Consider the following 22,911-nt stretch of genomic DNA (forward strand, 5'->3'; position numbering starts at 1 on the left):
ACAAACTTACGTACGCAGATGAACAGGTAGAGGATACACATCTAGATGTGTATAAGAGACAGCACACACACACACACACACACACACACACACACACACACGCGCGCGCTATGTGGTAATTTAATGTATTCTGTTCTATTTTGGATCAGAGTATATTATAAACCGGTTAGTTTGAGTATATTGCCATGTATGGTGCACAATTACTTGTTTACGGTTCTAATTACATTGGTAAACAGTTTCTAACAACAATAAGGTCCAGCCTCCCGAGGGGCGCAGCGGGCTGTGCCCCAGCTGGTTGAGCGGTGTTTCCTCCAACACATTGGTGCGGCTGGCTTCCGGGTTAAGCTGGCGAATGTTAAGGAGCGCGGATGGGCGGGTCATGTTTCGGAGGACGCATGACTCCACCTTCTCCTCTCCCGAGCTCATTGGGGAGTTGCAGCGATGAGACCAGATCGAAAATTGGGGACAAAAAAAGAAATATCATAATAACAATAAGGCACCTCAGTGGTTTGTGGGATATGACCAATATACCAGGGCTAAGGGCTGTATCCAGGCACCCAAGAACAGCCCTTAGCCGTGGTATACTGGCCATATACCACACCCCCRCAGGCCTTATTGCTTAAATGTAGAGTAACTTTCTCAGGCCCTGGCTTGACAGGTGTGTCCCAGACAGAATCAGAGGAAAGGTCCATGCCTTACCACTCTTACAGAACATTAGCATATCTGTTTTAGAGCTTCAATAAGAGCCCATCGAGTCCTGTCCAGACAGTCTGACAACCTCCCAGCCAGCAGTGAGCTGAGGTGCCAGACTGGGGCAAAGCTACAGCACTGCTGGTTAATAAGCCCTTCTGGTTGGAGTAACTGTACCTGGGAGGGAGGGAGAAAACCTCCATGGAGGTCACAGCTGCTGCTCAGCTCTGGATCACACAGCATGTGACAGACATGCACAAACTTACGTACGCAGATGAACAGGTATGAGGAGTAGAAAGGGAAACTGCCGTACAACTGTCTCTAAATAGAATCTCAAATTCCTCCTCCCGTCAAAACCCACAGTGGAATGTTCCATGCATACACATTTTCTCATTAACAGAAAATGACCTCTGGTATAAGAACGATACTCAGCTTTACGGCCTAATGGAGTATAACAAGGCACTACAGCTTCACACACACACACAACACACACACACACACACACACACACACACAACACACACACACACACACACACACACACACACACACCCCACACACCCAACACACACACACACACACACAACACAGGCACAGGAGCGTATTTGGTCACGGTACGAGTTCGTCGATCACGGCACGAGTGCCCACCCCCACCACACACCACACGCACAGCATGTGGCATTGCACGACAGATGACCGTCGAGCCCGAGCGGGACAGCGCGTACAGGTTCAACGTCTTCAGAGGAGAGCCAGGCTGTAAATACGCTCGCGGCTTCGCCCACCACGAACCAGGAAACTCTTAATGAGCCAGTCTGTGGGACGGGAGCCATATGGTAATGAGTGACATGCTAGGTGTGACACGCCACGCAAATCCACAGGTGGGTACAGAAAACAAGGAAAGGTTGGCCAAAGGAAGGGCTTCATCTGAAAATAGATTGTGTATGTAATGTGTATCTGGGTAGTAGGGTAAACAAAGGACACACTAGGTATTTTTATTTGGCTGCAATCCTTTGAATTATCTGGTAATGGGATGTAGTCTTATAGCTTTAGATAAAGGGACCAAGTACGTTTCCATTACACGTTACCCTAGTAGCATGACTGTAACGTGGGAGGAGATACTACCACTAACCTAGCCCCTGTTGGGAGGTGAAACGGGTTAACAAACTTCAAGTCCCATACCCATGTGGTTACTTGAGGTTGCATCCACTGGAAACGCAGTGAAGTTACGTGGCCATCCATAATAAGTGTTAAGCTGTGTAGTTAAGGTTTRCTCTTAACCTCCTGACTCTCTGGGGCGTAATCATGTTGGACTTTAGAGCCTCAAGTGCCAAGCACAAAGCTACTGGTTTTCATGTTGGTTAGGAGGCTGCTTAGAGGAGGCTGTGTGAACACACACAGAGCCACTTCACATGGTGGCATTGACCCACAGACAGGACTGGCTACTCTCTAGTGCAGAGCACAGGGCCAGGAGAATGAACTCTCTAACTCTACAGTCAGAATGAGATCAAGAAAGAAACACCGTAGTTGTAAAGGAAAGTCATTATTTCTAAACCTCATTTGCTGCAAAACGTAGGATCCTGTTTCTAATTGCACTTTAATTTACAACCTCACAAAGGTTTATTTAATTGCAATTCATTATGCACCCATTTGCGTAATATCACAGTTTGTACTTAATTGTTCAGCTTCTGTTCCTCATCTCTGTGTGATGATTACCAAATGTCTCTTCCTATCAGAGGACAGACGTCTCGTGTACTGCTCCTAGACATATTTCACCACCATGTTACAATGAACCTTCGTACTGAGACAGAGCTTAAAAGGAAAGAACCTTAAGTGTGTCATGTCCCTGGGCTGGAGCTTGGGCTACAGGGGCTGGACAGAGGGGGGGCAGAGACCCAGCCGCCTGCCCTCCCTGCGTCTCTTGTCGCTGCCTCCCATCAGCCACTTCACCCTGGTGAGCCAAACCCTGCCAACTGGAAATATTCTGGTTGCCCGGCAACACTGATGACATCAGCAACCTTCATCATCAGCCGTCCCTCCAACCCCAGGCACTTGGGTCTTAAAATAGCGACACAGATTATTATCAGGCTTCAAAATAGCAGCCATTTTCTCTGTTTTCTTTCAGCATAGATAGGCTAAAATGAGCCAGTATTCAGACAGATCTGGATAAAGGGGTGGGGGTCAGAGACTGCAGAGACTGTCTGACTGAAGTTAAAAGATGTGACTGTCTGTGATGTAACAGAAATGGAGACCGAGTGAATACTCTTGATAGGGGCAATAGAGAGGGAAGAGTGAAAGAGAGCGAGAGAGAATGATTGAAACGCAAAATGTATCAGCAAATCAGCTGACAGCGTGTGTGTCTGAGTGTACATGAAAGTAACGAGTGCACAAATCACTTCTACTTTATATCAATAAAGTCATCTTACCCACTGGCCCTGCAAAATGACATCTGATTTGGAGAAAGAAAACGAAGAAAAAACTCATTCAAATTCAAAGCCAAATTGGTCAATCAGTCAAACTCTGCCTGTAAGCTTGTTTACATAATTGAAATATGCTGTTCATATGAGATCACTGACAAGTTAGACACATTTAGCTGAGACTAATCAGAGGCAACATTTAGTAGAAGAGTTTGAAGCGAGCTGTTGATGTGCCGTGCCATTTTCATCAAACACAATTAAGAGGAACATATTTCTCACACTCTTACTGTTGCTGTTCAGTAGACACAACACTCCTGCAGTGACAGACGAGAAAGAATTCTGTTCAAAACACCTGCCCCTTTGTAAAAACTCATTTACAGTTCTTTGAAGGCTGAAGGAGGAAAGGAARACTTATATCCACGACTGTACAGAAGCCTCTCTACTCATATCTACTCTGTCTGCCATTTCATAACAAACAGCACGGCCTCCTACAGTAGTTCCACTGTGAGTTCCTACTGTTTGAAACCCAGGGCCCACAGTACATGTGAGGAGTTCCCTGGGTGGTCAAGACGAGGCAGAGACACTGCTCCTGGCTCTCTGTGATGATACAGTTTGCCACACAGCAGAGGTACATAACTATACTAGGTTTGCTCCAGGGTAGAGAGAAGCCCAGGAAATGGCCAGGGACTTCTGCTTTCAAGCTGTGATACATTTCATTTTCTCAGATGGAAGGCAGCCAGCCTTTACAGAGCATGAATGCTCTGAGTACTATTTCACTCTGATTCTAGATCAGTGATCTGGCAGACASCCTCTTCCATTCAGATCATCTTCCACCACCTTAATACTGACTCTAGATCAGTGGTCTGAAAGTGGTCAGACCACAGAATTATATCTTCATTTAATAGGATCTCTACGGGTCAGACAGCCTCTCTTTGCGGTGTCTTCTAATTCAGATTACCACACGTCGCCCYCKCGCCTTTAAAATCTCTATCTCTCTGGACCTCCATTCCTGCTGATTGTCATGCCATCGATTTCAGCTTTCCTTTGCTGAATATTACATTGGAAAGAGATTACAGGGCGTGTTGTGGAATGATTTGTGAAAATTACAAGAGTAATTGATTTTGTTCAATTTGTATCCATTTTGCAGGGAGCTAGTAGATCAGCCTGGGTAGGCTCAGCTAAAGCCCCTGGATGGAGACAGCATGACTGCATTTGAACACATTACATTATAAATAAGTGGAAGTGTGTGATGGATTATTCAACAAACAACTGTCCATGGAATGCATTCCAAAGGRGTTGTACTTTGATTTCCGAGAATGTCTTAAAGTTAGATTTGTGAGAACCCACCCAAACGTTTCAAAAGTAACATGTTTGGAATAATAATGTTGGGAATAATACCAATAACTGTGTTGTTTTTAAATCATGTGTTTTTTCAGTGATCTTGGGATTACTGCAAGATCATTATGCATTAAATGCACAAGCCTCTCCAGAACCCTAGGCTGCAAGCCAATGTCAACCTGCACCACAGMTAGGATTTTGCCATTGCTGCAGTTCGCCTTCCTCTTCTCATGAGAAGACAAGACTGGGGCTGATAAATGGGTTTGATGGATCACCTGTCACAGAGAGGTTGAAGCACAGTGTGCTGAAATCCTTAGATGACATGTGACTTAATCCAGTACAGGAGGGAGAAATCAGAAACTTACTGCCACAGCCTGTCAGGTTGTTCCACAGGACTTAATTATGCATGCCTTCTCCCAGAGTCAAAATCAAATTACTGCAGAGGTTTTATTTTCCAGCTGTCAATATAAAGGGAAATGTTTTAGCCCAAAGTTTGGGGCCCATTTCTAAACCTCTGGCAGAAACTCCGATGCTCTAGAAGGCTTGTGTGGCAGTGGAGAACAGAACATGCCTGCAGCTTCCTCATCTCTCACAATAACACAGATTGCTCTCATTCATTATGGTCCCTTTAACATATTGACAGACAGACAGACAGACAGACAGACAGACAGACAGACAGACAGACAGACAGACAGACAGACAGACAGACAGACAGACCTAGACAGACAGACAGACAGACAGAACAGAACCAGACAGACAGACAGACGCAGACAGACAGACAGACAGACAGAACAGACAGACAGACAGACAGACAGACAGACAGACAGACAACAGACAGACAGACAGACAAAGCCCAGGGTGAGAGAGGACTTTGTTATTGTCAGAGACAGACTCCTCATACTCTTCGTGAACAGGTTTGAGAAACTGCAGGCCTTTTTCCCAGTTATGGCTTTGAGTTAGTGTGCCCGCCAATCAACACAGCCTGCCAGTGGATGAAGCTCCTGGTCTGCGACTGCCGCCTAGCACCCCCCCACAGCAGCAAGCGGCTTCGGCAAGCACGTGCCCAGAAGGTCTCACTCATGTTGATGGTCGCTACTCACCCCAACTATCAAGCAGAGAACGTCGGTGTAGGTTATTGGACTGACACATGTGGCACACGCAGAACCGGAGAGGTACGTGCATTCTGTGTTACCACAGATGAAGGAAACAATCCTAGGTTAAATCTAAAGGCCAATCGGCTGAGCCTCTCGGAGTGTGTCTAGGAACTGCGGGAGCACTTATGTCAAGCATGAACACATCAATCGGAATTAATGATGAAATGGAGATTCATGCGCGTCACTTGTCTCTCCTCTTCTGCCAACTCACCCTCGGGCACCATAAACGACCCACACTAACTATCGAGGAAAGCAAACCACTGAGCATGATTACGTAGAGGAAGTCTAATAAGAGGAACGAGGAAAGGTAGAACTGGGTGAGCAGTCAGAGATCTACTCTGATCACACATATCAAGTAGTCACACGAGCCACACGAGACTACATTGGCACGAGCACACCCAGGCACACACAGCATCACCAACACATCACCACATGAACCACTACAACCACACACCACACTATCACGACCGACCTTCACAAACAAGCAACAACCCCCACAGCGACACCCGACCACACTAAGGCGAACCCAGGAGCCACACACACGCAACAGACTACATCGACTACACCACACACACACACACCACACACCTACCACACAGCTTCTGTGTCAGCTGGTATGGGAGATCCATGTGCTGGGTAGTGACGTACCAAAGAGAATGGATGAGCTAGTACACAAGGACAAGCTGGGGAAGAGACATAGTCCTTTTTGAAGACATCAGATGATATTGAGTATCTAGGCGTCTCATGCATGAGACACGGCCTACTCTCTGCGAGCAATGACTGGATCCAGAGCCTCGGACAGTCTCTCCTGCCAAACAGGAAGAGTAAGACAGCCCAGTGGCTTTACACTCATCTGAACTGTGTGGCTATGTGTGTGCTGCAAATGGTCGATGGTTCTTTGCGTTTCAGTGGTTAGTGTGGGGTGTGTATGTGTGCCTCGTGAGTGCGCTGCGGCGGCAGTTCAGATACACATGAGTATACTGGCTCTGTGTCGGGCTGTCTGGGCCAAGCGCAGTAGGGAGCCCCAGTTGCTTGAAGCTATTTCGCGTATGCGGTCACCGTGGGAGATCTGGTGTTGTGTAGTTGTTCACCGATGCCGCGACATGCTATTGGGACTTTGCTGGGGTAAGTTCAGCAGGCACACCTCCCCCACTCATGCTTCCTGTGCTCAGCACATTTGGTGCGCCCCAACACACGATAGGATCTGGGAGGCAGGTCCATTTGCCAAACTTAAGCCTTACGTAATAAGGGTCCTCTGTGTTGGTCAGGGTGCCTCGTGCGTATCAATACGAGCGAACCATGGCTGGGGTACTAGATTGGCAGGTGAACTATAGAGGACGTACGGAGGCTCAGCCTCGGATAAGATGAGGGCAGGGCCGCCAAAGTCCAATATTTCCAAGCTCTGTGTTAAGGACTAGGTGAGGAATTAACTGAGGTTCAATTGATCAATGTGACATTTCCTCTTGTTCAGTTCACCGCAGGCTGCATTAAATCTATCGGAAATCGATTGGAATAAAATGGAATTTACCTTATAACTCCTGGGCAAAGCACCATCGATTTTTTTATTTTTTTATTTTTTCACTTTATTTAACTAGGCAGTAGGCTAGTTGAGAACAGTATTCTCATTTGCAACTGCGACCTGGCCAAGATAAAGCATAGCAGTGTGAACAGACAACAACACAGAGTTACACATGGAGTAAACAATAAACAAGTCAATAACATGGTAGAAAAAAAGAGAATCTATATACAATGTGTGCAAAAGCATGAGGAGGTAGCAATAAATCGAATAATTAAAATTTAGCAGATTTCAGGCAAACGATGCACTCCTACAGGTTTCCATATACCCTGACTATACAAAACATAAGAACACCTGCTCTTTCCCATGACAGACTGACCAGGTGAATCCAGGTGAAAGCTATGATCATATTGATGTCACTTGTTAAATATATTTCAATCAGTTGTATGAAGGGGAGGAGACAGGTTAAAGAAGGATTTTCAAGCCTTGAAACAATTGAGACATGGATTGTGTATGTGTGCCATTCAGAGGGTGACATGGGCAATACCAAAAAGAATTTAAGTGCTTTGAAAACGGGGTATGGTAGTAGGTGCCAGGTGCACCGGTTTGTGTCAAGAACTGCAACGCTGCTGTTTCTTTCCAGGCTCATCAGTTTCCCGTGTGTATCTAAAATGGTCCATCACRCAAAGGACATCCAGACAACTTGACACAACTGTGGGAAGCATTMGAGTCAACATGGGCCAGCATACCTGTGGAACGCTTTTGACACCTTGTAGAGTCCATGTCCCGAATAATTTAGMCTGTTCTGAGGGCTAAAGGGGGTGCAAATAGGGCTGTTATGGTGACCGTATTAACGCCACACCGGAGTTCACGAATCATGACAGCAGTCAAATTCCATGTGACCGTTTAGTCACGGTAATTAGGCTTTTCCAAGCTCTGATGCTGCTGATGGTCATTAGTATCCCACCAAACTTGCTAACTGCAGCACTCTATTGTCAGCAGTCTATTGTCCCTCTAATCACTCTGACATCAATGCAAATGTGATCGAAAATCATGAGAGCCCATGAGCTCATGTTGCCAATATTTCTATAGGCTATGCAATTGCGTGAGAAAACTGTTTTTTTGAATTTCACCTTTATTTAACCAGGTAGGTCAGTTGAGAACAAGTTCTCATTTACAACTGCGACCTGGCCAAGATAAAGCAAAGCAGTGCAACAAAAACAACAACACAGAGTTACACATGGGATAAACAAACATACAGTCAATAACACAATAGAAAAATSTATATAGAGTGGAGTGATGGCTTCTATTAAAAAGAGGAGGATCCCATCAACTTTCTATAGGCTAGGCCTACTATATTTATTTCTCAACTTTCCTAAAATTAAGCGCTCTTTACAACAGGAGTATAGTCTACCTGACTGGCATGAAAATGAACRACAGGAAAGCGTCCTCCATTTGCTATTTAAGTGCATAGATGACATGTATTTTTTCCCGCTGCCCCTGCTTCGAGACAGTTGCATGATAATGGTCCATTCTAAATCAAAACAAATTTCACACATATGTTATTTAGTATATGTAAAGTGTGAATTAATTATATATTATCACTTGTGAATGATTCCCAGCGTAAGGCAAGAAACAGCACATGCTTTTTTTGCGACTTTTTCAAATTATAGTTCCACACCTCATGTACCCTTGCCCATAGGCCTATATGTTTTGATAAGGATTGTATCACAATTAAAGTGGCCAAATAKCTTCTTAAAGTGAAGCATGTTAATCTGCTTCACAACAGGTGCAGGGCTTAACTGGCATACATACGCWGCACGTSAGTTTCAAGTTTGCGGAATAACATTTTCACTATAAAAATGCACCCTTATAATAAAAGCATTACATGCATAAACACATTTGTGGTCACTTTTGAGAATGTTTCATTAGCGGGAAAATACTATTCGCGCTTATAGCATTACTGCGCTCATAATGTGAAGAAATAGCCTAATAGTTTATCAACATTTTAAGCTGTTGTATCAGGCTCATTGCTTAAAACTGTTTTTTTGATGCTAGTGGTTGTATTAATTTGGCATCTATCGCATCTGTCCCAGTCTATGTTTGGAATATTTATTTCTCGCACAGAATAGAATAGGTCAACTTTTGTACTATGGGGGATAGTAGATTGACATAGTCTAGTGCTTTTGCTGTTCGTTAGGTCTACTCATCTTGTTGGCTGCCGAAAAGTAAATGTGGACAGTTCTTCCAATATCTTCAATATGCGCCTCGTTATTGGATAAGGATGCCCAGTTGCGTCCCCAATGTGTCTGTCTTCACTTGTAGCAGATGAGAAAGACCCGCTCACATTATGGAGAGCCATGTGAGCGAGAGGTGCTTCAGTACGCAGCTGGGAGAAGGGAATTATAATTATTATATTCAGTCCAAGGGCACAATGGCTACTAGCCTCAAAAGGCATGGATTTCTTTTAGGGGGCATTACGGCCACACAAAGGGGATGCAGCCGGGAATTCGAGGCAATATCAAGTGCTTGTCAAATTGTGAATGAGAGAATGATGAAGTGTGTACAGCCTGCACAAAAAACAAAGCAGAAATCATGCCTTCCATGCAACTTTTTTTAAAATCATCATTAGTCGCATCACGCAGCCTTAGAATGTATTAAAAATCAGAACCTATACCACAACATTTGTATCACAACTAAAGTTACATAAATACATAAATAACATGTAGGAGTACCTGCTTCTTTGTTAACCGCTCAACACAGAATAGCCGCATGTGCGGACTCCCTCAAATCGTTTGGAGAAAATATCCTTTCTATTTTATTCAGCTTTGTTCAATTGTATTCTTCATACTATAAAATAATGCCATGGAATTCTAAGCAAATCTTGTCTGCTAAATGAACTATTGTAGCTCACAGCCATATGGCATAGCCAGATCAGTATCTAACATAAGGACAACTCAGAATATGCTATTCTGTTCTTCTGAAATAGACTACATTTTCTTCATATCATGTTTCTTTAGACGTGTCTAAAATAAATAATGGATTTACCTTGAAGGTGTCGGCTATATTAAATGGATTTTTTATACTTTTTAAAATGTAGATGTTCCAAAGGTCTGCATCAGTGGCTTGTATGCTATGCGTGGAAGCCAGGAGATGCTAAATGCGTTTATGTCACAGCCTGATCTGTTTCACCTGTCTTTGTGATTGTCTCCACCCCCCTCCAGGTGTGTGTCACCCTTCTTCCCCATTATCCCCAGTGTACTTTTACCTGTGATCTCTGTTTGTCTGTTGCCAGTTCATTTTGTTTCGTCAAGCCTACCAGCGTTTTTTCCCCGTACTCCTGTCTGTCTCTAGTTCCTGTTTTCTAGCTTTCCCGGTTTTTGATCATTCTGCCTGTCGTTCTGTACCTTGTTATACCAKCCTGGATTACTGTCGAAACTGTCTGCGTGTTGGTCTTCTCCCGAGCCTTGATAATTTATGTTAATTAATGGTCAATTACCGTGAGACCAGCAGTTATTTGCTTGACAATCACCGGTTGACAAAATGTCATGACCGCCACAGCTTGTAGATGCAAGTCAATGTTAGGAAGGTGTTCCTAATGTTTGGTATACTCAGTGTATATATAGGCTTTTGAGAAAACCAAAGCAACATAATGGTCATCTGAAAAGACAAAGGAAGGCTCATACTGTATATTGTATCAACTGGAGCTGTTGCACTGTAGCACATTGCCTCTTGATAACTAACAGTGGATGATTCAGTAAAACACCAAAAGCCCCGTTTTGCGTGGTAACTCCTGTGGGTTACTGCTGCTGAGTTAACAACACCCACTTCCAGGGAGGTCTGGGAGAGAAAGAGCCATCTCCCCAAACATGCTAATCTGGGCTGAGATCCAAGACAGTGTTAGGTGGATTCTCTCTCACTCTCACCCGTACATTCTCAAGGTCCATGTCTATTTTTTTATTCCATATTTAACACAGATGTCTGCTCTTCCACGGTCGATTCTCTGTCAGGCACGCAGAATAATAAATAAAAAAACGTACAAGGAATCCAATGCCTATCTCGTGCCGCCTTGTCTACCACATTTATCACTGTTTTGTGGGACTGGGGGTAAGGGAGAGAGGGACATTCGTATGATGGCTCGCTGCCTGGAACATGGGCTGGAATCACCCACCAAGTGACTAATAGGGTCTTAGTGACTCTAAAGTCATTAGAATGTGARGGGGAAACAGGGTAAAACAATGCAGTATAGCCCTGCACTCAAGACCCCAATTACACATCTGACATAGGTCAATTGGGAGGTATTATATACAAAATGAATCACACACTTTCACCAACAAGAAGAACTTCCCCTCCTTATCCATTGTAAAGCTACTAGACCACAGCACATGGTCGATGAATGATGAACTGTGAATTGCTCTGAAAGGACTAGTATTAATGAGGTTAGATTGAGAAGCTGATTAAGTTAATTGGGTGGCTGTGGGAGCGTAGTGAAAGCCTTAGGGCACTCTAGGACCATTGCAGAGCAGCCCCAAATCCTTGTGGGCTAATTCCTCTTCTTAGCACYGCACTTAGTGAAAGAAATGGCCTTTCCTCTAGTGCTCCGTATACAGTATAAGTGCGAAGGATGAATTAAATTGGGAGCATAGTCTATGCACTTAATGCCTGCAGGTGGCTTTCAAGGAAGAGTTATACTGTGGAMATATYGCTATTTGTTACGCCTTCTCAAGGCCGAATTAATGTCAATGGGCTGATAAAATACTACCAAGACTGCAATAACAATTCATTCACATTGACAATTCCCCTAAGATAGACTAAAACAAAGGGTGCTCAGAGAATAGAGTCCTGCATTTATAATTTGTCGCAACTATTCTTTAATTCTGAGCCTTTAAATGAGATATAGGGGAGATGTTGGGTCAGATGTAATACCACAGCCGGTATCAAGAAATCGAACCATCGTCCTAGTMTAACATGTAGTGTCCATTATGATGTTCCAGTAGCAAATGAAAGTATTACCAGTCTGCCACCAGTGGTCCAGTCCAGGCACTCCAAAGCTCCTTTTGGCCCAGTTCAGAGTCTCCACGTCACATAGCTCTCCAGCCAAGATCTGGAGGAGCAGAGAGAACAGTCAGGCTCTATAGGCCAGGACAGTGTAATAGAGTAGTGGCAGATCTATAATGAAGCAATAAGGCCTGAGGGGGTGTGGTATATGGCCAATATACCATGGCTAAGGGCTGTTCTTATGTATGACGCAACACGGTGTGCCTGGATACAGCCCTTAGCCGTGGTATATTGGCCATATACCACAAACCCCCGATGTGCRTTACTGCTAATATAAACTGGTTACCAACATAACTAGAATAGTGAAAATAAATGTTTTTTGATACTCATGGTATACGGTCTACGGCTTCAGCAAATCAGCATTCACAGTTCGAACCACAAAGTTCATAAAAAACAATTTAACAGCCAAGGAAGGTTACGGCTGTGTTTTCAAGTTATATAAAAGTGAGTTGTGCCAGTAGCAGGGTGAAAAAAGCAATAAGCTGGAGTTTTCCCATTAGACTATAATTGCCTTACGAGTCTCAGACAAACTTGCACATAAACGTGTACACACAACGGCCCATATTGTTTCTGTTGATCTGAGTAAAAATCCCTCTCTAGCTGTGGTTATATACAGTTGAAGTCGGAAGATTACATACATRTTAGCCAAATACATTTAAACTCAGTTTTTCACAATTTCGTACATTTAATCCTAGTAACAATTCCCTGTTTTAGGTCAGTTAGGATCAACACTTTTTTTTTAAAGAATGTGAAATGTCAGAATAATAGTTGAGAGAATGATTTTTACAGCTTTTATTTCTTTCATAACATTCCCCCAGAGGGTCAGAAGTTTACATACACTCAATTAGTATTTGGTAGAATTGRCTTTAAAAWMTTTAACTTGGGTCAAACGTTTCAGGTAGCCTTCCACAAGCTTCCCACAATAAGTTGGGTGAATTTTGGCCCATTCCTCCTGACAGAGCTTTGTAGGCCTCCTTGCTCACGCATGCTTTTTCAGTTCTGCCCACAAATGTTCTATAGGAATTGAGGTCAGGGCTTTGTGATGGCCACTCCAATACCTTGACTTTGTTGTCCTTAAGACATTTTGCCACAACTTTGAAAGTATGCTTGTCCATTTGGAAGACCCATTTGGACCAAGCTTTAACTTCCTGACTGAAGTCTTGAGATGTTGCTTCAATATATTCACATAATTTCCTGCCTCATGATGCCATCTATTTTGTGAAGTGCACCAGACCCTCCTGCAGCAAAACACCCCCATAACATGATGCTGCCACCCCCGTGCTTCACGGTTGGGATGGTGTTCTTCGGCAAGCAAGCCTCCCCCTTATTCCTCCAAACATAATGATGGTCATTATGGCCAAAAAAGCTCTATTTTTGTTTCATCAGACCAGAGGACATTTCTCCAAAAAGTACGATCTTTGTCCCCATGTGCAGTTGCAAACCATAGTCTGGCTTTTTTATGGCGGTTTTGGAGCCGTGGCTTCTTCCTTGCTGAGCGGCCTTCCAGGTTGATGTCGATATAGGACTCGGTTTTACTGTGATATAGATACCTTTGTACCTGTTTCCTCCAGCATCATCACTAGGTCCTTTGCTGTTGTTCTGGGATTGATTTGCACTTTTCGCACCAAAGTACGTTCATCTCTAGGAGACAGAACGCGTCTCCTTCCTGAGCGGTATGACGGCTGCGTGGTCCCATGGTGTTTATACTTGCTTACTATTGTTTGTACAGATGAACGTGGTACCTTCAGGCGTTTGGAAATTGCTCTCAAGGATGAAACAGACTTGTGGAGGTCTACAATTTTTTTTCTGAGGTCTTGGCTGATTTCTTTTGATTTCCCCATGATGTCAAGCAAAGAGGCACTGAGTTGAAGGTAGGCCTAGAAATACATCCACAGGTACACCTCCAATTGACTCAAATTATGTCAATTAGCCTATCAGAAGCTTCTAAAGACATGACATCATTTTCTGGAATTTTCCAAGCTGTTAAAGCACAGTCAACTTAGTGTATGTAAAGTTCTGACCCACTGGAATTGTGATACAGTGAATTACAAGTGAAATAATCTGTCTGTAAACAATTGTTGGAAAAATGACTTGTGTCATGCACAAAGTAGAAGTCCTAATGACTTGCTAAAACTATAGTTTGTTACCAAGAAATGTGTGGAGTGGTTGAAAAACGAGTTTTAATGACTCCAACCTAAGTGTATGTAAACTTCCGACTTCAACTGTAGATAAAGCCATGCTAATCTTCACTCAGGGACCTTGACATGGTCTGATAAAGCAGAGAAGACTTCATTTGCTGCCAAAACGTCTGAGGCCATACAGTTTCCATGGCCTTCTGCCACACATAACAACTCGAGGAATTCTAATTTGAATAGACCTCAGAGGAGGCTGTGGGAGAGCTATAGGAGGACAGGCTCATTGTAATGGCTGGAATGTAATCAGTAGGACATTATCAAACATATGAAACCGTTCCCATACTGTATATTCTTTTCCGGTCATTACAATGAGCCTGTCCTCCTATTACCCTCCACCATCCTCCTCTGATGCGGTGTCGTTATCTGGTCGTCAGGTGAGGGTCTTGGTGTAATCTGAATGAAATGGGTAGAAGAGCAGGGGTCACAGAACTCTACAGAACATCCAGAGAATCCCTCTGCTGCTCTGCTGCTCGTATTCTACACAGCACGCCATTTAAATGTAAATACTCAACCGTGACACCTTGCCCTGCCTGTGTTCCCTGCTCCTACTCTGAAACAATCTGACTACAGATGTTGGAGGAGGGGAGAGACAGGCAGCCATGATGGTTGGATTTGTGTGTAATTTATGCAAGTGGGTGGGTGAAGGCCAAGCAACATTTCTCCATATCTTCAGAGGCCCAGTATTCAGCCTTGGACAGGCAACAATAAGTCCCACAGTACTATACCTAACATAGTCCCACTGCTACTATACCTAACATAGTCCACATACTATACCTAAACATAGTCCCACAGTACTATACCTAACATAGTCCACAAGTACTATACCTAACATAGTCCCACAGTACTATAGCTAACATAGTTCCCACTGTACTATAGCTAACATAGTCCACTGGGAAGTTTGTGTCTCATTAACAACAATGAGAGAGGAAACATTCGCCCCCATAATTGCATTTAGTGTGCTGTGTGTGTGTGTGGTGTGTTGTGTGTGTGTGTGTGGGGTGTGTGTGTGTGTGTTGTGTGTGTGTGTGTGTGTGTGTGTGTGTGTGTGTGTGTGTGTGTGTGTGTGTGTGTGTGTGTGTGTGTTGTCTGGTCTGTGTCTGTCTTGTCTGTGTCTGTTGTCTGTGTCTGTGTCTGTGTCTGCCTGTGTCTGTGTCTGTTGTCCTGTGGTCGGTCCTGTGTCTGTGTCTGTGTCTGTGTCTGTGTTCTGTGTCTGGTCTGTGTCTGTGTCTGTGTTCCTGGTGTCTGTGTCTGTGTCTGTGTGTTCTGTGGTATGTGCACCTTGTACGTGTCACCTTGCAATGAGAAGGTATATCAATCGCACATATATTCCTTGAAAGATGGTACATGACATCCCAGATAATGCATGATATAAATCCTGCAAATGTTAAGCAAACAGGCAGAGTGAGTCACAAGCCAAGCTTCCTGGTGCTACAAGCTGGAAAATGTTATTGACTGAAATCATGAACTTTGTCACCCATAAGTAAGTCTGCTCTGCCTGTGAGCGTTGAGTTAGTGCTCCGGGCTATGTTAATAAGGGCTATGAAATGGTGCTTGCTCCATTGTGCTGTGATTGTTTCTCTGAGTGGGTTGAACGGTAGAGCTAGACGTGACTCCTACACCAGAGAGCTCCAAACCCGCTTTTCTGTTACTTGTCTGACATCTGTGGTGACGAGTGAAATTGCTCAAGCTCGCTGATAATGCTCCAAGGCCATTACAGTGCAGAGCCATTCAACGGAAGCAACTCATGTGTTGTAATAACAATAGTCATCGTGAAGTACCCAGCGAGAACMAAATACTGGGCTGAAATACTGGGCAATTTTGTGGTTTTGGCATGTCTGCACCTTTCAACACTTGGAAAGTGCTACACAGGCAAATCAGATTTTCTGAAAATCAGCACATAGGAAAGTGCATTCATAATGACTTTGTGGCACTGGAGGAGGCAAGCCCTCTTACCGTGCCCTTCCAGCGCCTTCTTCTTCTTCTTTAAAAAATGTTTGCGAATCGCAACCAACTGACAGGTGCATACACCGCTACCTACTGTACTGGCGTGTGAGGCCGGTCACGACCTATCTATCCTTCCAGCGCCTTTCCGGCACTTTCTCTGTTGGGAGGCTAATGGATAATAAGTCAATCAAGTGTGTGATTGGCTGGACAATCAGCCCCAACAGTTGATTAGGCTGCTGCTGCTCACATTCGAGGGAGAGGACTGGATATACAGTAGCAACAGACAGTTTGGGGCTGAAAGGTTATCTTAAACTGAGAGTCTTCGTTATTTGAAGTTATACTTTAAGAGTTTTATTTGTAAGCATTTTTGTTGGTAAGTGATGTAATAAAGCTTGATTTCTGTTGYTAAGTGATGTAATAATGCCTGATTTCTGTTGGTAAGTGATGTAATAAAGCCTGATTTCTGTTGGTAAGTGATGTAATAAAGCCTGATTTCTGTTGATAAGTGATGTAATAAAGCCTGATTTCTGTTGGTAAGTGATGTAATAAAGCCTACGTTTGAAGCGTTCACTCTGCCTAACTGACCCTCTGTACCCGGAGACCCTCTTAGCTTTGGTCCATGGCAGTGGCTTCTCCCCAGGCTCTGTCACGGGCGGCAATAGTTGTTATGGGCTCTGTGGTATATTTTATCACAGGATTTGGTGCAATTAGCTACGCATGTGGTGTAACTGAGCTAGGAGCTGAGAAGAGGCTACTGCAGTGAGCTTATCAGAGAGATCGTGATGAGTATTTCATATGCTATCCACCCACATCATATTACTACCAAAATGTCCATGGCCTACTGATAACGGTGCCATACACTGAGGAGATACCAGCAACTACCCGTTCATAGGAGCAACCATCCACACGTGAACGAAGGCGTTTTAGTGTCTTAATGCTTAATGAAGTGTTCTCAAAACGCTTGCCTTTCAAACTACAAGTTTATAATCAATTCATGAGAAAGAGGGGAAATAGAGTTGACGTTTTAAATTACATTAATTGCTATTTTATTCAACTTTATTGGATTGCGTTCTTTTTACATTCACTGAGAACTTTCAATTTCCTGAGCTGTAAAATAACACGTCTAGTGTCTGRTTCTTGACTGTTAACACTGCTACCGGTTTGGTAGTAGAGGGAGAAGAATACATTTGATGGTTGTCTGTTTTGTCTCCAGGCAAGAAAACAAAGGTCAACCGGATATTCGACTACTGTCTGAGTCTGTCTGGATTCTGGAAACATCTTACATTGCGGTTGTTGTGTTTGTGCATCAATTCTTTCTCAGTGAATTGCTGTAGTCTTTCACTAACCTGCTCCCTCTGGGAGAAAGACAGTCATGGAAAGATGCTACATGGCACATGACTAAACCAACAACTGAAGCATAGTCCATCATAACAACTAGCAGAAAGAACGTCATGTTATAGTCCAGGGAAAACAATGAATTCGTGTCTCAGGTCTGCCTGGAGCAGTCGAGGCAAAACACTGTTCAGAAACAGCACACAAAATACCTTCAAATGCCCCACATGCAGATTATTCAATGGCAAACTATGACCAAAGATCAAAGCCCCTGCTTTATGACAGGTATGGAGAAAAATCTAAAAAAGTGGAGTTACCACCACCCCCCCTCTATTTTCACATTATACCTGATCGACTGTGATACTGTTTCAAAATATTAAGGAACCAAAACTTTCCACAGATTTATTATCAATATAAACGATGACATTTCCCATGGGGATAACAATCAGTCCCTGGAACCAGGCACCATCAAAGACGGTATTGCCTGGTGCTCTCTACAGCCCTCAGTGATTCCCTGTGTGTTTAGCAGCGTGGCAACAGCACAGAAAATGTAATAGGAATGAATGACCTGCCGCTGTTTTATCCATCCTGATTAAACCTCAATCAGGTGTAAATGGGAACACAGGTTGTGAGTGATGAGCCTGGCAGGGACACTGCTCCAGCAGATGGACAGAGACTAACAAGAGAGTGGGCAGGCAGCGCCAAAACCTTCAGCCAGTGGGGGACAACACCGGATATGGATGAAAGGTACCCAGTCCCTGGACGTTGATAGGACTAAAGGGTAGGCCTACTTCAAGAGGGCAAAAAAGGTACAAAACAGAGCTAGCCACGACAGTTGTTGAATGGRCCATCTCCACAGTGTTATGTCAATATGTGGGGATTGGGTGGTGAGGGTACCTGGTGAGGGGGTACTGAGCCCCTATGGCGGAATGGGTGTCCTGCTGGCGGATGGCTCGGATGGCAGTGGGTGTGGTGAACATGGAGGACATGCTCTGACAGCACGCGGAAGGACGCCCCCACATCCGGCGTCCCAACAGGCTTGTCCTGCATAGACAGAGAGAGAGATCCGTTACAAACCCAAACAGCCTGAGGACATAAYCCTACATGAACACGCCAATTGGGTATTGAAGTGTAGCGGTACATTCAGAGCAAGCTTTTTTTAGAGGCTTGCGGTAGTAATGACTCAGCCAGCCACCTATCAAACAGAAGAACAGTACTAAGGCCATAAAGTTTTGTTACTATTGACGTTCCACAACATTAACACTTCCACTGTGCCGAACAGAATGAATATTCATGGGAAGATCTGTTTGAAATGGAGACAAAATTATATTTGGAGCCCAGACAGATGGGCTGAAACTGATGAATAGAAACAAGATTACTCAATTGGGAAAGTATTGTGCACCAACAAAAGTCGCAGTGAGGAAGAGCCCACGGGAGAGCGGAACCGATATRCATTCTCTAAAGGTTCAGTCGGCGAGATTTCTCATACAGTAAGGAGAGAGAGATGAGGCGTGAGAGAGACGAGGCGTGAGAGAGAGAGAGAGAGAGAGGGACAGATTAAAATGAGCTGGGAAATCAACAACAACAGACTTGAGGGCCTTCATTTCCTCCCAGTGTGAATATCTATGACTGTGTATTAATCAGTAAGAGGACAGAAGGTCTTGTGTGGAGCAGGGTAGACAGGAGCAGTGCATTCCACAAGGCAAACGCAGCCACAGACAACAGCCTCTGCTTAAAGCCAGGCTGATGATTTCAACACCCACCTCCAATCCTCCAGCAGCCACAGAGACCAAAAGGCTAATGAGGCAGATAGCCTCCATGAGCAGTCCTACCTCCCCACCCCTCTRTCCCAACCCCTGGGGTCATTTGCCCAGGGCCCAAACACAGCAGAATCACCAGCAGCTCTTCATACAAATAACTTCCACAAACCAACCTAACTGGGCCTTTTCGAGCCAGTGAATATTGGTTTAATGAGGCTGGGGTAAATTTGCAATGATGATCATGTGCATGAATATCAAGAGGCCGGTTGTCTGAAACCACATATAATCATGCGTCATTAGGAGTACATTTTTCTCATTATCTTTAAATAGAGTAATCTGCGAAGCATTTGGAATCACTGAGTGAAAGGGACAAGTCCTTGAGAAAGTTGAGTTTGTGTGTTTTTCTGGAGTTAATTGACCAATAGTGACCCGTTCACAGGTCATTATAATAGGCCTARGTAGGCTACGGTACATACCTCGTTTAGAATGGTGGTGTTGCCTAACAGATTGTTAAGGCTGTGTAAGGGAGGCGAGTTCCGCTCCGCTGGGCTGAGCTTCTTCGAGAAGAAAGCACAGGGGCGGAGTTTTGGTGGCGTACCCGAGCGCTGTGAGAGCACGGCTTCTATCCCAGCCTTGGACATGTCCACCTCCACTATGAACGCCAAAGAGGGATCCGGATAGGCCAGCACGGGAGCCGAAGTAAACAGAGCTCTTAGCTGTGCAAAAGCCCTGTCCACCTCAGCCGACCACTTCAACCTTACCGGACCCCCCTTCAGCAGTGAGGTAATGGGAGCAGCCACCTGGCCAAAACCCCTGATAAATCTCCGGTAGTATTTGGCAAACCCTAAAAATCGCTACACATCCTTTACCGTGGTGGGAGTCGGCCAATTACGCACGGCTGCAATGCCGTCACTCTCCATCTCAACCCCTGATGTGGAAATGCGATACCCTAGGAAGGAACGACCTGCTGAAAGAAACAGACATTTCTCGGCCTTGACGTACAGGTCATGCTCAACAGTCGTCCAAGTACCTTGCGTACCAAGGACACATGCTCGGCGCGTGTAGCGGAGTATATCAGAATGTCTTGATATACACCACTACACCCTGCCCGTGCAGGTCCCTGAAAATCTCGTTTTACAAAGGATTGGAAAACTGATGGAGCATTCATCAACCCGTACGGCATGACTAAGTACTCATAATGCCCTGAGGCTGTGCTAAACGCTGTCTTCCACTCGCCTCCGATACGCACCAGGTTATACGCACTCCTGAGATCCAGTTTAGTCAAGAAGTGCGCCCCATGCATTGACTCCTCTTATCGCCACGACTGCTCCGGCGGCCAAGGTCCGGAATTCCAGAGCAAATTCCTGGGCGCTCCTCGCCCCCTGCCTCAAATGGAAGAGCCGTTCCCCCGCCGRTCTACCTTTGTTGCGGATGGTCGAAGACGGCCCGGGAAGCGACGGGTGAACTCCTCGAAGTGGTCCAACGCCGCGTCTCCTTCTCCCCACACAGCGTTTGCCCACTCCAGAGCTCTTCCTGAGAGGCATGAGACGAGGGCAGACACTCTCTCCCTTCCCGAGGGAGCTGGGTGCACAGTGGCCAGGTAGAGGTCCAGTTGTAACAGGAATCCCTGGCACTGTGCTGCCGTCCCATCATACTCCCTGGGAAGGGAGAGACACATCCCACTGGGACTGGATCCGGACYGGACGGGTAGAGGMAACCCCGGTTGCGCTGGTCGAGGCACTGGGGAGACTTCCTGTCTCTCCCATCGGTCCATAGTCTGGACAACGCGATCCATCATGGCACCAAGATGATGTAACATAGCGGAATGTTCCTGGATGCGCTCCTCGACTCCTCTAACCGGGGTACCTGCTCCTGCTGACTCCATAGTAGGGTGTGTACTTCTGTTAAGGCTGTYTAAGGGAGGCAAAGTCAGGTGCAGGAGAGCAGAGTAGAGTAAACAGGCACACTTTTATTCCGGTCAAAAAATAGGCACAAAATGACATCTAAGTGCCKAAAAACACGGAACAATAAACAAAAGTATAGRGCGTGAACATACACCATTAACAATAAASAATTACACACAAAYACATGGAGGGGAACGGAGGACTAAAATACATGTAGTGTGATTATGGAATGAAAACCAGGTGTCTATGAAACAAGACAAAACAAATGGATATATGAGAAATGGAGCGGCGATGGCTAGAAAGCCGGTGACGTCGATCGCCGAACGCCGCCCGAACAAGGAGAGGAGCCGACTTCGGCGGAAGTCGTGACACAGATGAAGGAGTGGCCCACTACCCAGCCCAGGTCAGACGCTGCCCACCATACCTAGTAGAGAGTAGGCAGAGAAAGAAGAGAGAATCCATACTGTACTATGTTTGTGRATGTTTATGGTGTATGTTCWGTAATACAATGATAAAGAACACTGGAGATGTTTCACATGGACTTACTTCACCAGGCTTGAGGCCATAKATGTTTGCCATGGTCKACYTCAACATCACAGCGTACCAAGCAGTATCCCTGACAACGCCCTGAGGGGGACACGTAGAAAGGAGGCGAACGTTGATGCAAGACGAATGCAACAAGCTCTCAACCGGTTTATTTATTTAATTATACATCAAACCCTTGTAAAAATCTTGTTTTTTCAATTCAACTATTTCGTGAGGCCATCTTTGCGATGTATGGTAACATAACCTGTAGGAGTTCAGCTGTTCCCTCCATAGATCTCACTGGTGACTACGAGTCTGAGAACAGCAGGCCAGCGGGTGGATATTTCCTATTATCTGGGTGCCAACGACAAAGGGAGCTATCAGGAGCTGTGTTTTTCCAATTTAGAGCCACCTCCGGTCAATTTTTCTACCTCCTGCATGGTTCACCTCATATTCAGTATTATCYGTTCTGGTTTAAACATTGTCTCATCTATCTCATGGTGGTAAAGTTTAGAATGAACTTGAATCACATTTGCAGAGCCATGGAATGTCTACTGTAGTATGTGATACTCATTACTTGCATTAAACTGTGAAATTGACTGGCTTCCTTATGATAAAAGTCGTCAGACACAACTGGGCAAAAACTGGTTGAATCAACGTTGCTTCCATGTCATTTCAACCAAAAAATGCAATGTGATGACYTTGAATCAACATGGAAAATGGATTGGATTTGAAAAAAGTAATCAACGTAAGGGAGTTTCTTATGTTTATTCACCCAACTTTTTACCTAAATCCAATGAAATGGTGACATTTTTTGTTGATTTCACATTAGTTGACAACTCAACCAAATGTAAATCAAACCTAGACGTTGAACTGATGTCTGTTCCCAGTGGGACTTTACACCCCTTCCTGTAATGAACGTGTTGTGTCTAGTCAGAGTGCTGTACCTTAGGAGTTCCGGTGGTCCCAGACGTGTAGAGGACGTATAGAGGATGGCTGGCAGGGAGAGACACACAGTCATGAGGACGTGCAGTGGACATCTCCTCCTCCCAGTCCAGACTGAGGTCAGGGTGCATGGACA

General features: G+C 44.8%; 1 pseudogene; it reads right to left on the bottom strand.

Moving 5' to 3' along the window:
* The window catches only part of LOC111955751 (acyl-CoA synthetase short-chain family member 3, mitochondrial-like), a 37,841-nt pseudogene that overhangs the window by 9,592 nt on the left and 5,338 nt on the right, over positions 1 to 22,911 (bottom strand).

Source organism: Salvelinus sp. IW2-2015, linkage group LG3 (assembly GCF_002910315.2).
Source record: "Salvelinus sp. IW2-2015 linkage group LG3, ASM291031v2, whole genome shotgun sequence".
Classification (NCBI taxonomy): domain Eukaryota; kingdom Metazoa; phylum Chordata; class Actinopteri; order Salmoniformes; family Salmonidae; genus Salvelinus; species Salvelinus sp. IW2-2015.